The 9,909-nt window shown below is 44.8% G+C and overlaps 1 protein-coding gene across 1 annotated transcript in view; it reads right to left on the bottom strand.

Annotated features, from left to right (window-relative positions):
- Positions 1 to 9,909, bottom strand: part of MYO5B (myosin VB) — a 231,381-nt gene that overhangs the window by 91,414 nt on the left and 130,058 nt on the right.

Genomic DNA, 9,909 nt, shown 5'->3' with positions numbered 1-9,909 from the left:
CACTCTTTCCAAGTAGCTTTCCAATACACGCCTGAGAGAACTGGAAACACACGTCCACATTATTCCTAACAGCGTTACACATGTACAGCATTATTCCTAATGCCCACAAAAGCAGGAACAACCCAAATGCTCATCAACTGATGAACAGATGAGCAGAATATGGTGTATACACGCAATGCAATATTACTCAACAAAAAATATAAAGGAATGAAGTCCTCATACATGGTACAACCTGCGTGAACCTTGGAAACATGCCAAGTGAAAGAAGCCGGACAGAGAAGACCACATAGTGTGTGATTCCATTTATAGGAAATGTCCAGGGGACAGAAAGTAGTATACGGTTTGCCAGGGGCGAGGGGAGGGGCAAAGTGAAAGGCCTGCTGATGGGGACAGAGTTTCTTTTTAGAGTGATGAGAATATTCTGGAATTTAGCATAGTTGTACAACTTGGTGAATATACTAAAACCACTGAATTACAGAATTTAAAAGGGTGAACTTTTGGTACAAGAATTATATCTCAATTTAAAGAAAGGAAAAAAGTTATTTTCCCAGACAATCTCACTTAACCTTTACCTACAAAGATGGGCAAAACTTCTTTCCCTCCTGGTGTGGTAGAAGGTAGCTATGTTCTAAGAAAACTGTTTAAATTTTTCTATACTTATTATTACTGGGTCTTGTAAAGTTATTTAACTTCCTTAAGCCTTATTTTCTTCATCAGTAAAATAGGGATAAGAATGTACCCATTATGTGGAGTTGTTATGAAACTAAATAAGAATACCTCTCTGTTAATGCACTGTGTGTACCAGGGTGAAGATCAGACCATGCATGAGGGGCAGGTGGGACACAGAGTCCCAGCCCTCCCCGCTCCCCTACAAAACTAGTCCTGCCAGCATCCCTTGCGGAAGTGGATGCTGGGGATAGAATCAAGTGTTGTAAGGCCACTACCACATGCCTGCGTGTGGCGAGGGAACAAAAGGAGCCCCAGGCCCCACTCTCCAGCCCTGAGCCACTCCCAATCCCAACAGAAGAGAGGCTCAAATGCTTGTGCCTCCGTGTCCAGGCTCTGGTCCGGCACATCCCCTGCACCTTTCTTCCCACAGCCCCCATAACGATGCTGTCTCCCATCTCCTCCCGCCAATTCTGAGTGCCCTGAGTCTGCCTTCCGGGGGCTCTGCAATCGGATCCCACTCACCCCCTCTCAGATAATACCTTTCTTCTTTAAATTAATTTTTATTGGCGTATAGTTGCTTTACAATGCTGTGTTAGTTCCTGCTCTGCAGCAAAGCGAATCAGTTATACGCATACATATATCCACTCTTTTTTAGATTTCCTTCCCACTTAGGTCACCACAGAGCAGTAGTAGAGCTCCCTGTGCTACACAGTAGGTTCTCATTAGTTACCTATTTTATACATAGTAGTGTATATACGTCAATCCCAATCTCCCAGTTCATCCCACCCCCGCTTCCCCCCTTGGTAACCCTAAGTTTGTTCTCTACATCTGTGTCTCTATTTCGGCTTTGCAAGTAAGTTCATCTCTACCATTTTTCTAGATTCCACATATAAGCGATATTATATGCCATTTGTTTTCCTCTTTCTGACTTACTTCACTCTGTATGACAGTCTCTAGATGAAGGTGATCACTTTACTGTCACATAAACCACCACGCTTGTTATTCCCACCTTTGCTCACTGTTATTCTTATCTGAAACACCCACCCTCCCTTCTCCTACCTGCTCGTCCCGAGAGCCCCATCTCTCAGGGTCCGGCCCTGCCTCCTCCACGACCCTTTCCCAGATCACTTCATCCACTTATTTCTGCCTCTCCCAGGCTCAGCCTGTGCCAGCTGGGTACCACCTGAAGTCTGTGCTGGGCCCTGAGCCCTAGGTTTGCTGAACCTACAGCCTCCTAGCCTTCCCCCTTGATGGAGGATGAGAGCTGAAGAGAAGACTAAAGGAGAAAATCCACGTGAGTACAGAGAAGAGTGCCCGGCATAGAATAAGCACTCATACGTGATCTAGTTTTATTATTTTTATTGGGGGTATATATATATATATATATATATGAAAAATCTGTCTACACTGTGAAAGTACAGATGCCTGAGGAAGTTATATTTTTGAGCTGAAGAGGAAACAGAATCACAGAATTTAAATCTGGAAGAACCATAAAGATCAACCCTCAACTTCCTGTGGCAGGTGAGGAAAGAGCAGCTCTGGGAGGAGGGACCTACCAGACCCTGCTTCAACCCCCAGTCGCCCCACAGCAACCACGGTGGGCGGCATCAGCTCGCCCAGGGCTGTTGGTTAATGGATGAGCCAGGGCTGGAAGCCCTGACCGGGGCCTCCTCTCTGAAAACCTCTTCCCTGAGATTCAGCAGGTCCACATTCCTCCAACTTTCTGCCTACTTTTCCCAATGTGTTCTTTCCCACTACCTCTCGCTGGTCCATCTTCTGCACTTCTCTCCTTTGAGTTGCTGATCCCCAAAACTGCGTCCTCACCACTTAATTTTTCTAACACTCATTCCCTGGACAGTATCCTTCATGCCCATGGCTTCAACTATCACCTTCAAGCCCATCTCTCCATCTTGATTTTCTTCCACTACCATATGGTCCATAGTTCCAACCATCTGCTGAATACCCTGCTTCCCCTCCCTCTGGGTGTTCCACTGGAAACTCCAAATTCAACATGGCCCAAACCACCACCACCTGCTGTCTTCCCAGATTTAGGATAGAGATCCTGCCATCACCCTACTTCTCATCCCCATCAATCACCAAGTTCTGTCCATGGTTAAGTCTCAGCAGTCCTTTCTCGATCAACCAGAACGTCGCTGCCCTGGTTCAGGTCTACCTGAGCTCTCTCCTGGGTCACTATAGTCACCTACAAAACTCGAGTGCCCTACCTCCAGGCATACGTTCATACAGACACATTCTATCCCACAGCCAGTTTTCTCTAAATCCAAACCATACCCAGTAACCCCCTGTTTACAGACCTGCTGGCTCCTCACTGACCATGGCAGAGAGCCACCATCACACATATTAACTGAGAACAGGGGTAGGGGCTGGAGGGGTGGGGGGAGAGGACAGCCCAGGCATGGAGACTCTGTAAACTGGTGCCAGAGAGCCAAGGTACACGTGAGAAAAGGTCAGGTGCCCAGGCAGAGTGGCGCCTAGAAATTTCCATAGGGAAAAAATTAATGGGAGGCTGAAGCCAGGTTCGCATTCTAAAGACATCAGTGATTCAGTCTGCCAAGTCTAAACAATATATAAACTGATTAAATTATTCTAATTCATATACTTTCAGAAATAGACTTCCAAGCTGTTTGAGTCTTGGGTAGAAGTTACCAACGGCATGACTACACTGTTTAAGGGGTCTAATGTACTGAAATGGTTAGTAGTGGCTTTTTCTGTGAAAAATCTGTTAACTTCTAAGGTCAGGAGCATGTATCAGAACCACAGGAGGAACTCTGAAATCGGATTCAATTATAAGAGTATTTTAAAACGTAAGCCCCTTTCTCTTGCTTCAATCATAAAAGCTATGCCTTTTTAAAAAAATTTGACATATTAAAGGATGTATAACTTAACAAAAAAGGAAAGCTTCTGTTCAAGGCAGATTTTAATCTACACTGGCACTGTGCTATAATTTGGGAACAACCAAGGTTTAGTCTGGAGAGTTTGAATTTTATTTTAAAAGTTATGTTTTAGGGCTTCCCTGGTGGCGCAGTGGTTGAGAGTCCGCCTGCCGATGCAGGGGACGCGGGTTCGTGCCCCGGTCCGGGAGGATCCCACATGCCGCGGAGCGGCTGGGCCCGTGAGCCACGGCCGCTGAGCCTGCGCGTCCGGAGCCTGTGCTCCGCCACGGGAGAGGCCACAGCGGTGAGAGGCCCGCGTACCGTAAAAAAAAAAAAAAAGAAAAAGAAAAAGAAAAAAAGTTGTGTTTTAATTGTAGGTCCCTGCTGTTGAGACCGCATTTGGGAGTGGCAGGGTCCCTGGGATGGAGGAGGAGATGAGTTTGTTGGGACTTTGGGAGGAGGGGCAGGCTGTACATTCCATACAGAACTTGTAAGATAAACTCAGTAAACGTACAGAGACATCTAATTTGACCACAGGACGGACAGACCGACAGGCACCATGTTCAACCTCCGGCTGCGGGCAGTAGTAAAAGACCAGGACGAGGGGGCTGGGCCAGACACGGACCTCCTGGTGCCAGGAGTGTCCCAGCTGTCAATTAACCCCAAGTCCCAATGAAAAGTAGTTACCAAGCTCTTGTTTGAAAAAGGATTCATGCAAAGGGACACATTTCTGAGTGAGAGAAAAAAAAAAATTTTTTTTTTAATTGACGAACTCCAGTCCTGCTATTAGAGTGACTGGAAAGTCTATTTACCAGCTGACCAACTAGAAACAGAAGTAATACAATTCATCTTAGGGCAGCCCTCAGAGACACGGTCCACCTGGGCCTTTCTAAAAATTTACTCCCTTCAGGCTTGAAAACACTTAGATAAAACCTTCAAACAAACCAAGTACTTCCCTGATACTATTTGTCACTTATTTCAAAGTGTCCACAGGTACTGGCTTTCCTGTTCCCTGCTATTCAAATCTATATATAGATTTTAAAAGCCTGAGGCAGATCTATTTGAAAACGGATTAAAAGTAGTATGAAAACACTTTCTAAAGACCACTTGACAGTTTAAGAAAAATGTCAGTTACAGGTATATACATAGCTGTTACCTTGGAAATCACACCTATTCACTTCCATTTATATGAACAATAAAATATCTTTTCTTTAAAACAGACGCGTGAAACTAAAATAAGACACACTATAATAACCATTTGATTGGAATTTCTTGTCTAGAATCTTGTCTTTAAAAGCTACAGTTATAAACAAAGTAACAAACACATTTTCTTTTCAATCAATTCTTTTACATGGTAAATGCTACCCTCTGGGGGAAAAAAAATCTCAAACTTTTAGGTAAGACATATTCTGTTTAAAGGGGTTTTAAAGAGGATTTGGAGGAAAAGTCTCAGCACTTCATTTGTTTAAAGAAGGAAAGGGGGACCTTCCTGGATTGCAGAGAATGATTATATTGCTTTACTGACTAAAGTTCTCTCTTACATAGTTACCTACTTATTCTAAATGTTGGTAGAGGCGTTTTAACTACCAGTACAAACTGATTTTAAACAGGAAGCATTCCAAAAACACTTAAAAGCAAATGTTATATAGTATGTTGACTCAAAGTCTATTATATAAAAAATAAATTAAGAAAAAATTTAAAGCAAATGCGTTTGCTCAAAATGAAATGTGTGTATAACCTGTAAGGAAGCTAGCAGCACGGAAAGCAATGGAACGCATGCATTGTCACCCGTGATGAGCTGAAATTGAGGGAGAACAGAGATGGGGGGAGATGGAGTTTGGGCCTTGTTGGAGCTACTCCAACATCCTGACTCCTGGACCTCTGGGATTGTCATGGCCCAGGGTAGGCAGCTTTGGGCTAATATGGTCTACTTGGCCTCTGGACCACATTGGTCTCGAGATCCCTTCCGCTGGGATGGCGTGGAGAGATGGCATCAGGGCTGCCTGCCTAGGAACACGGTCCAGCGTGGCCCTCACTGCTCAGCACCTGCTGGCATAAACTCTGGACCCACTGCCCATCTCTCTGACTTACACTCAGCACTGCCCCAGAAGAGGAAATCTCCAGAAGAAAAAAATTCTCCTTTCGAGATTTTTTTTTCAGATTTGATAAAATACTGCTTTTTACAATAAACACTAAGAAGGAAAACCCTCCACCTTTAGCATCTAAAACAAATCAGTCTGTTAACCTGAAATCACGTTTTAAAGAGGCATCTCTTAAGTCTCTATTTATAGCTCTCTGATAGTTGAGAAAGCAATTAGCTATATTACAGCCTCTTAGGCAATGTAACTGGCTTTACTAATTACATTCTCATTAACACCGTTTTATCTCGCTGCTCTTAGTGGGAGCTCTTCAAACATCCTTTTGGCTGATAGGGTATACGGTAGTCTTCCATCCCATGCTGCTTAATTTTTCACAGTAACTTGTTAATTTCTTATCAGGGATGCCACACAAAAGAAAAAAGCTAATAGGTCCCCCCCACCCCAGATAAAAATACTTCAAGTAAAACTGTGGGTTTACTTACAGGATCTAAGATCTAGCTATGCTTAGTGAGAAGAAAACCAATAAAAAAATGGGCATTAACTGGATACCATAGGCTTGCATCTTTCCAGGTCTTTATTTTTCTCTCTGCTTTTAAGTGCGTCTTAGAAACATAAACCTTGTGGGACTACTGTGAAAAAAAATTAAAGAAAACGATAGAGGCTCATTTTAAACTATGAGTTTTAAAAATGCTACAATGACAGATGTCGCCAGAGGTGTCCATCTGTCCAAATGATTTAAAGCACATTTCTGATCACTCTGATTCGTAGCTGCAGTCTGTGGAAATCCCATCTGTAGGTTTATAGTGACCTAGTGTCGATCTCTGCTTTCCATCCTCTGGGATGTCTGAAATGGGTCCAGGGTGGAGAGTTCTCAGCGCTCCCTCCTCCTGCTGGGGTCTGGTGGGCCTAGAAGCCTCTCTCGGTTCATCTCTGAGTACTGCTGGCCACCATCACAGCACCTCTGAGGGTTTGCTGGGATGGGGGTGGAAGGGTCTGACAACAAGGTCATTGGTTCTTTAGAAATGTTAGTTGGTGAAGGGGGAGGCTAGAGTTGTGGCAGGTAGACAGGGAACAGAAAGGAGTTGGTACCATTTAAGAGTAGATCACAGACCTATTGTACACTCCAACTTAGCAATACCTCTAGACTTTTGAAGTGCATATTCTTTGAACCGTCAATTCCATTTCTAAAATTTTACAGACATAGCTATACAAGTAAGGAAAGATATATGTAAAGGCCATTCCATGCAGTATTAGCTGAATTAGCAAAATACCAACAGCTGTTTAAAAAAAGAAAAGAAGTGGATATGTACTCATGTGGAAAGACAGCCAAGATACAACGGTAAGTGAAAAATTAGAGAGGACAATGTATAATGCAATTCATTTCAATCTTTTAAAAAAATTTAAAAATTTTTTTGGCTGTGTTGGGTCTTCGGTGCTGCGTGCGGGCTTTCTCTAGCTGTGGTGAGCGGGGGGCTACACTTTGTTGCGGCGCGTGGGCTTCTCATTGCAGTGGCTTCTTTTTGTGGCGGAGCACGGGCTCTAGGCGCATGGGCTTCAGTAGTTGTGGCTCGCAGGCTCTAGAGCGCAGCCTCAGTAGTTGTGGCACACGGGCTTAGTTGCTCCGCGTCACGTGGGATCTTCCCGGACCAGGGATCGAACCCGTGTCCCCTGCATTGGCGGGTGGATTCTTATCCACTGCGCCACCAGGGAAGTCCCCATTTCAATCTTAAAAAGATGTACCAGTATGTTTGTATCATCAGAATGGGAATTCATCAAAAGGGAGGTCAGGAATGGGAGAGAATACTTTCATTTTACATATTTCTATACTATTTGAATTTTTATAAGCCTATATTTCATTTCTAATAAAAACCCAATCTACAAATGATACCCCTATTTAGAAAAGAGTTAACAGGGCAGGCCTGAGACTGCCATCCTGGAAAGGCCTGCTTACAGGGTTGACCCTTGGCTGGTGTCTGGAAATGTGGATTTTGAGAGGGTTTTCAGCAGTCCCTGATAAGAATGGCTCACTGAGCCTAAACTGTTTATGCAAACAATCTGGTTTATGCTGAACGAACCTGCTTTCCTTCTGGGAGTCTGGAATTTCGGTATGTGCTAGGCAAAGGGTGCCCACGTCACTGACTCTCAGTAGGGAACCCTAAATGCCCAGGCTCAGGTGAGCTGCTCTGGTAGACGGGTCACAGGCATCATCACAACTCAGTGCTGTGGGAATTAAGTATATTCAGTGCGACTCCAGCGGAAAAGGACTCTGGAAGCTTGTACCTGGTTTCCCCTGGACTTCACCCCATGCACCTTCTCCCTCTGCTGATTCGCTTTGCATCCTTTTGCTGTAATAAATCATAGCCATGAGTACTACAATATGCTGAGTTCTGTGAGTCTTCCTAGCAAATGGTTCAATTTGGGGGTGACCCTGGGGACTCCCAGCACATTCCTATTATTCTTTTCCATAGAACCTTCTTCTTGACCTTCACAGCGTTACCAAAATTTGTGATTAAACTCTATATCTTTTCACTAGACCGTAAGTTCTGTGAGGTTAACTACATACATTTGTTACTACTACATACCACACAAATATTCAATAAAGTTTGTTAAATAAAAATAAGAAAAAAAAATCTCAGTGACTAATAACAGATGATCTGCTGGAGAGAGTGTGAGAGATTCCCTTCTAGATTCTGGGATCCCTAAGAGACACTCAAATTAAGACAAAAATTAATGGCAGAACCAGACGCTGCATGCCCCTCACTTGTGCTCCCACCTGAAAGGAGAAACTTGTAACAAAAGTTTCTCAGCCCTCTAAGGCCAGTGTCACAGTAACAAGAGGTCACAGGCGTCTAACTTCTAAGATGCACACAATGAGGACACGTGCTCCTCAGGGCTCAAACCATCCACTTCTACTCTCTCCCTGTGGCTTTTCTCCCGTTCCTCACCTCCCTTGAAAAGAATGGAAAAAGTCACGTCAACCACCATGGACTAGAGGGCTGGACACCTGGCAAGCCGAGGGGTTAATCTTGCACTGACGTGTACATTTACCCAAAGCAAATTTGTCTTAGTGACGACTAATTCCCTGATGCTCCAGATATCGGGAGATGGCACCGGGCCGGGGTCTGCCCCGGGCCGCCCACATCGTTGGTACTGACTCAAATCCTCCCTAAAACCCTGGCCTCGGGGCCACGTGATTTACTTGCCTTTAGGTGCCTGGGTCCATTTTGCGGGGTGTATTTTCTCCATTCCATCATCTCACCCTACTGCATTCATCTAAAGCTTATCACAAAGAGAAATTAATCTGCCATTTCTAGTGTTATCTGGCCTCTGCAGTGAGTTCAGTACCACGTGGTCTGGTAGAAAGCCTCCTAAATCCCAGAGAGTCCTTTTCTGGGTTCCCTCTGAAAGGCTGAAGCCAGCAATGGCACCTGCATCGGCGGGGTGGATTTCTGTAACGGCGGGGCTCATGCTCCCCGCACCCCCACCCCAGCCAAACCTCCTCTCTTTTCAGGTACTGTATGCTTGTTTTTCTGCCCACTCACAGCCCACTAGAATGTAAACACCTAGAGAGTAGAATCTATCTTATTCACCTTTGTACAAGGTGCATTTAGGGGCAGTGCCTCACAAGGTATGTGCTTAACAAATATTTGTTTAGGTGAATCAGTGCCTTGTTCCCCCTACCTGTAGAATGGACACAATATTGGCTATCTTTTTGTCTTGCTCGTGAGAAGGAAATAACTAGAATTCTGGAGATAACAGAAAGTAACATTCCAAAACTGTAGATTTAAGTGTCCCTTGAATCGTATTATTCCATTTAAGTTTCTGGCCATAGGGAAGTTCCACAGACTGCTAAGCAGAAATTAAATGCACTGATACTAGGATTTGAAGGGGTTTAAGTACTTTTACATCTGCACGTAGGAGGTGGAGGACAAATGACCCGATGGATGCCAGCAATGTTTTCACAGTTATACCTACCGCCGTCTCTCCGACTGTCACTTCTCCTGTTCCCCTCGCCCCCCTGTCCTTCCATTAGCTGGTATCTTTCCCAGTCACCTCTGCCATCCCTTGCCTTCTTCCCTCCATCAGGCCGTTCTCAAATTCTCAGACTGAAATAACCTACAGACTCCTTACCTCCCCCTGCCCCGCACCTCTGCCTCGGCCCCTCCAGAGTGGGGACGGCACCAACCACACCCTGTCTGGCTCTGGCCGTGGACACTCCGCCTCGGTTTCCCTGCTTCCGACGCTCT

The sequence above is a fragment of the Lipotes vexillifer genome, unplaced genomic scaffold (genome assembly GCF_000442215.2).
Source record: "Lipotes vexillifer unplaced genomic scaffold, Lipotes_vexillifer_v1.1 scaffold36, whole genome shotgun sequence".
Taxonomy (NCBI): domain Eukaryota; kingdom Metazoa; phylum Chordata; class Mammalia; order Artiodactyla; family Lipotidae; genus Lipotes; species Lipotes vexillifer.
Note: the sequence above shows the minus strand (reverse complement) of the source record. Positions and strands in the feature narration are given on the sequence as shown.